The following is a 7,437-nucleotide window of genomic DNA, read 5'->3' on the forward strand; positions in this document are numbered from 1 at the left end:
GCATATTGCATAGTTACTCTGAGTCAATTGTTTTATTTGTGATTATAACACAATCAAACAAGCCAAATTGTGTGGACATAATTTTTGGCCTTGCTGTCATACACAGAAATTATGCAAAAATTGCAAAAACAAGAGAGAACCAAAGACATATTAATAACTGATTATATATTTTTCCTGTGCACTTTTTTTGCATTGCATACATAAAATATTCTCCTCATATTTTAATGGCTTAATCAAATTTGTAGGGTCATTAAAAACAAATGCCTACATATTTAAATAAATAATTATGTTTTATTTTATACATTATATTATGTATTTCAAGTCTTTCAATTAGGTACATTTATCCATTTCCAAGATTTTTTAAATATTTTTTCTGAAAATTAAGACAAAAATATTGATGCAATGTATATTTGATTAAGCTGTCAAAATATGAGGAAAATATTATATTGAAAGCACTATATATATATATATATATATATATATATATATATATACACACAGTATATATATATATATATATTTACACTGCAAAAATGATTTTCTTACTTGCAGTTTTGTCTTGTTCTCCAGAATAAATATCTAAAAATTCTTAAATCAAGATACATTTATTTTAAAAAACGCAGAATGACTTATTAAATCTTGCTTTCTGAAAAAAAGAAGAAAAAATATATATTTTTTGCAGTGCACAGAAAATTCCTCCAATCTTTCATTGCAAAGAGTTTGGTTAGTTTATCTTTTCGTCTATTATTCACTGTATGTATTCATAGCCGTGTGCATTAAAGCCCTCTCCATCTACATCAACACGCAGCATTTTGCCCTGGCCTCAAATAAAAGTGCACCCAGCCTCAAGTGCACCAGGGACTCCATCAATCTGCTCATGCCATGTTGATTTACATTTCCCTGACAGAAAGCAATTTATGGCATGCAGAAATCCAGAATATTTAACCTCCCCTTCTTCTCTTTCCCTCTTGATTCTGAACACATCACAGGCGATTGGATCAAAATAAAGGCACAGGACTGAAAGAGAACCATTGATCACGGCTCATCTCCTGCCAGATCGTCTTTTAATCTTAAACAGAACGATAATTTGCACTCGAGTTCATATGGAAATCTTTGACTTTGGTTTCATGGCAAATCTGCACACAGTTGATGAGACACCTGAGATTCCCGGAGCCTTTTTCAGAAACATCTGAGAAATAGGAAATCTACGGAACAGTCTATATGTTCTCCATTTAATCTAATTTCATCCCATTTATCCATTGATGCATACTATAAACTCACTTCATATCCACTCTCATTATCTTATACACACTATTATCATTGTACAGCCTGTGTCTATTGAATGCATGTTAAATATATGCAGTACTGTTCACCAGAACAAAAGAAGAAGAAGCTTTTAATCAGATGCTTTTCTTTTTCTTCAAAATATATATTTTACAACCCAATTTGGACTCTAAATTACAAGAAAATCAAAGTCAAATGTCTAACCAAAAGTCCCCATGAAATTAAAATAGATTTTTTTTTTGGCTTTTAGTATGAATATGTTAGTCTTACTGTTATCAATAAGCTAGTGTTCTCCAAAACAAAGACAAAATTCACATTTAGAAGATACAAGCGTTCAAAACTTAGTCTCTCACTTCCACCAATATGAATTGACGATTTTGATGACATCATTCTGCACTTCAGCTTCTCATTAGATTTTCTGTCCAATCAAATGCTCCTACATTAGAAACAGACGCTGAAGCTGCGGCAGAAATCGGTCACTTTTTCACACATTCACTATTTTCCACATGGCGAATGGCACATAGTGCACTATATAGGGGATAGGGAACGATTCAGACAGTGTAAATATGCTTTCCATTGGGGCGATAGAAGTCTGGTATCACGTTAGTGTCACGCGAACCGCCGCAGCTCCGGTCCAGAGACACGATACACAAAGCGGATCATGTGCACGAGTCGCCACATACAAGAAAACGTATCAGACCCGTTTGAATTCTGGACAGAAAACTGTATTTTAAAGCAATATGGAGGAGAGGAGAAACGGTTAGAGATTAAACGGCTCTGGCTGAGCTGTGATATATAAACAAAATGCTATTGGTTGTTTTTAAAAAGGGGAGGAGCTGCTTGATATGCCCCGCCCTGTATTTGTGTTTCAGTGGAAATGACGTCAACACATTGTGGACCTTAAAAGATGGACCTTTATTGCAGAATGTACATAAGACAGTGGGAACTTTGAAGTAGATATCACAAAAATTGAGCCCGCTAAAAGGTTTTAAAGTAGCATTTCCATGGTAAGGCAATGTCCACAGGATGAACTAAACGTTTAAGTTTTCAAATGACCTAATTTATGATAATTACTAAAATATGGGCCGCTGACAGTTAACAGGCTATACTTGTACGGATGTAGTCCATGTAAATAAACCATCAATATTTTGCTCATATCTCACAAGAAAGTTGAAGGACAGCCTTCAGATGTCTCTAAGACCCATTGAAAATATACTGTTTAACTGCAAAATGACTTCCAGGCAATGGTCCAACAACCAGCACAGAGAAATGAGAAACGACAGACGCACTTTCCAAATGCTTTTAGGCTTTTTATCCAACTGGGCATTTAGTCTCACTTTTTTGCAAGTTTCAAAAGATCTACGAACCAATCATCTAGGAGAAATTGACTCACACAGTTTCCTATAACTGAACACTAGGCTTGATTGAACTGTCTGAGATTTGCGTGCGGCATATTTCACAGGGAAGATCTCGGGAGCGATCTTTGAATTATTTAGGCGACGCTTCACCGAGCCTGTTGATTTTAAGACGTCGTGTGTTTGGCAAACAGAAAACTGTTACCATTTTTTGCTGCCGTTCTCCGGAGAACAAACAGTGTATACTGAAGGCATTAATATTTACATCAAAATCATGGGTCATGTGCGATTCCCTCTGATTCACTCTCGCTGCGGTTCTGCTATCTGTCACATAAAATCCCACCACCTACGCTAATTAAGACTCAAGTCAGACATTACACATAATTAACACATTACAATGAATTTGCTCCTACCTGGGTTATTTTAGTACACGTGAAATCCGAATTCAGCTCTACTTACAGTAATAGATTAGAAGAGTATGTTTGGAGAAGGAAACTCGCTTGTAGTTGTACCACAGAATGAAACACTAGAAGTTTACTGCTAAAGTCAAGGTTGGAGCAGAGCTTGAGTCCTATTTTAATGGCTTTCCTTATATTGAAAAGTTGTTTGGAGAAAGCAGTAAATTGCCATCTCCACACAGCTCACTATTCAAAGCCTCACAGAATGAAACAGAAGACTTTTAAAGCTGCCATGATTCCGGGTTGTGGCTTGAGGGGAAAATCATAAACGCTGTGTTCAAGGTTATACCAGGGTCTGCACTTACAGTCTTTGATAGATATATTTGACATCACATTCTCTTCAAATCTCTTATAGCCTGAAGAGCACGCCGTTGTGCTCGGTGTGAAAGGAATGAACCTGGGTTCTTTCAGAGACTATTGATTAACACAGGGAAAATTCAGTCTTTTAACTTGTAAAATAGTAGTTCTGCCACTGAAAGGACATTTTAAACAACTTTACAGCTCAAATAACACGATTTTGTAAGGGAGAGAAACTACAAGCATCGCCTTTGGTTGAATTGCTCCATATTGTAAGTGTGAGGAAAATGATTTTTTAGCTGTTTTTTCCCCCTCAATGATTTCCTATAGCACAGAAAATGTGTAAAGCATCCAATGAAGCCATTTAGGCCTGATTATAGCCAATATTTTCGTTTTAAAGTATATTTGTCAGTTAATAAATGAATTGTTTGAAAAGGTTTTTAACGGTTTGAGGTCAGAATGTGTTTGTTGTTTGTAAGGAATTCATACTTTTATTCAGCATAATGTTGAACAATAGTGTGGCAGTAAAGACTTTCACATTGCTTTGTTACAAAAGATTTCAATTTTAAATAAATGGTGTTTTTTACTTTCTATTCATCCACTAAAATAATAAGCAGCACAACTGATTTCAACATTATTGATATGAGTATCAAATCAGCATATTAAATTGATTTCTGAAGGATCATGTGACACTGAAGGCTGGAGTAATGATGCTTTTGACCACAGGAATAAATTACACTTTAAAATATATTTACATTTTAAATTGGAATAATATTTCACAATATTACTAATTTTACTGTATTTTTGATCAAAAAAAGGCAACCTTATCCAAAGCAACTTACTGTAGATTGCTTTTAAGATAAATTTGTAATCAAACCCATGAACTTGATGTTGCTAGCGCCATGAACTACTGTTTGAGTCCTTTATGATTGTCTAGTTATTTCCAAACACTCATCTGTTTGCATAATGCACGTAACTTGCAGTGCAATGCCTCTGGCCTCAGTCATCTCTGTTAGTCACATCACATGCTGGTTTACTGACATGAGTCTGAAAGAACATAAGGTGTGTAAGGATCAATGAGATCTCAGCACACATCTATTCCAAAGAGGAAACATCAAGGAGAAAATGTGATTTAACACAAATCCACAAGTGTGCCAAGCACAGCTGGGTTACTCGCGGTGGTCGCGGTCACGACAGCTGTTGACACACACGCTCCATCCTTCAGTCTGGAGCTTCTCTCTGTGTTTATGCCATTAGATCAGATTTACACAGCTCTCCCTGCAACGCCTGCTGGAAACAATATATCTTTTTATCAAGCATACTGTATATAAGAGACCATCAACACTGGAATATTTGCGTTAAATGATATTTAGCATCTCAGGATCCTAACAGATGGCATAAACATGATCCAGTGGTGGTAGAGTGATATCAGATGCAAATATTGCTTTCAAAAGTTTGGGGTCAATTAAGATTTTTAATGTTTTTCTTTTGCTCTTCAAGGCTGCATTTATTTAAACAGTAGAAACAAACGTTGAAATATTACAATTTAAAATGACTGTTTTCTATTTGAATTTATTATAAAGTGTAATTTATTCCTGTGATCAAAGCTCCATCATTACTCCAGTCTTCAGTGTCACATGACCCTTCAGAAATCATTCTGATATGAATTTTTGATATATGGCAAAAATATTCTCGGGGTTCACAGAAACACGTCCACTGCCGCCTGCAGGGCTGAGCTGGGCCTGTACCCGCTGAACATCGAGATCCAGAAGAGATGTGTTCAGTTCTGGCATCACCTCCATCAGTCTGACCCAGAGTCAGTGCAATATAAAGCCCTCCTCGCCAACGAAACCTCAGCAGAACCTCATCCTCTGAACACACTCGCTCTCCAACTCTTCCATCAGACTATACCCCAAACCTATCATTAAAGAAATCCACAAACATCTAAAAGACACCCATGATGAAGCACTAAAAGCACATTTTGCCCTCCAGAATAAACTCCAATGTTACTCGACCCTCAATAGAACCACTAAATTGGCCAGTTATCTATTTATTAAACATTTTAAAGAAAGACAAATCCTCTCCAAATACAGATTAAGTGACCATGATCTAGAGATGGAGAGAGGAAGACGTAGACTAACATGGACAGAGAGAGAGCAGAGGATCTGTAGACACTGTGACCTACAGCACATCGAGGATGAGGAACACTTTCTGCTCTTCTGCTCTAAATACTCCAGTATAAGAGAAACCTTTCTGCCCAGATTTGAAATCTTGATTCCATCGTTCTTTGAACTGAGTGACGCAGAGAAAATGTTCTTCTTACTGGGAGAAGATGATAGTACAGCTGCACTCGCGGCTAAATATGTGTTAGCTATTCACAACGCCAGAGTCAGCTAATTCTCTAGAGAGACCCACTGTATTTATTCATTTATTAGGATAGATTGTGTTTATTTATCTATTTATTTATATTTACTATGCTACATATGACATGATCTATACATATATGTTTTATTTCTTTTATTATTTATATATGTTGATGCTTTGGCAACATTGTGTTACACAGTCATGCTAATAAAGCTCATTTTGAATTTGAATTGAATTGAATCATTCTTTGCTGCTCAAGAAACATTTCTGATTATTATCAAAGTGCTGCTTCATATTTTTGTGGAAACTGTGCTCCATTTTTTTCAGGATTATTTGATGAATGGAAAGTTCAAAAGAACATTTATTTGAAATGATACATTTCTTATCACTTTTGATCAATTTAATACATCTATGCTGAATAAAAACAATCTTACCCCATTTTCATAGTCAAATACCATGATGCATGTCCAAAATAAACAATTTTGTTCACAATTTGAGATCTGTTCTGATACTGGAGTCTTTTTTCTCAGGAAAATAACACTCAGTTTAATCTCTTTTCTATTAAATTGGGATTTTTTTTTTATGGGTGGTCAGTAAAAAGTATTTTTTTTAAATAATATATTATCTTTGTATGACCGTTAGACAGAAATGCCTAAATTGCGATTTTACAGCGAGTCAAAAGCATGTCAGTGCTAATTTTCCAGTTTTAATTCTGTCCCAAATGCACGTCAGACTGTTTTGTTTTTAACTTGTGTTGGAACGACCTTGGAAAATCCAGCAATTGTTTGGTCACACTTTGATTCACACCGCTGTGTTCTTTGGTGTTTGTGTTGTGCTGCGTTTGCCCTCCGGAGGCCCCAAAATGATGAGAGTCGAAGCTGTGCTTTCTCCTCATCAGAATAACAATGTCGCCTTTGTCTCGACGCCTTACCTGCAGTTTGTCAGAGACTGCGTCTGGAAACTCGGCGAGGCGGCGGTAGGCCTACATAGAACCGGTTTAAGTGATTTAAAATGGCCTTCCTTCGGGATCCAAAGAACGCTTGGCATCAATAATTCAACAAACTCTGGAATGTGATAAAAGAGAGTTATGATACTGTCACATTGGCATAGAGCTAAAAAGAAAGATGAAATGGCCAGTTATTCTGCCTTGATTTGCAACAGGAAAAAAATGATGACTTATGACAGATCGCAACATTTCATATAATCTGAACTCATTTTGTAGAGTTCTTCACTTCTAGTGGCACAAAACGTTTCTCTCCCCACTTTATTTGCAGTTCCTCGTCATAACGGTAAAGAAACCCAATTCTCTTTGCGTCCTTAAAATAGACCAGAGCAAAACTCTATGCAATGGGAATTTAGTGCTTACTTTGGCACAAATCTGTGTTCCTCCTGATTTTTGTCTTTCTAAATAGGAACATGCTAATACTCTGAAGTATGTTTGCTTTCATAATTCATCTAAGCTACATCTATTTGTTCGCATCCCACTGGCACATGCATACAACCATTCATGCCTATATTTAAATCTTATAAATTTGGGTTTGGCAGTGGTAGAAACACAAGATTTCCAAGTCTTCCCGCATGTCGGAGATCAAATGGCAAGCTGTTAGTGCGATCAAGCGAGCTCTTTGTTCTGGCCGTCTTCATTCAGGGCTGCATCCATTAGTTTTTATGTAAATGCC

The sequence above is a fragment of the Scardinius erythrophthalmus genome (assembly GCF_964197995.2).
Source record: "Scardinius erythrophthalmus genome assembly, chromosome: 20".
Classification (NCBI taxonomy): Eukaryota; Metazoa; Chordata; class Actinopteri; order Cypriniformes; family Leuciscidae; genus Scardinius; species Scardinius erythrophthalmus.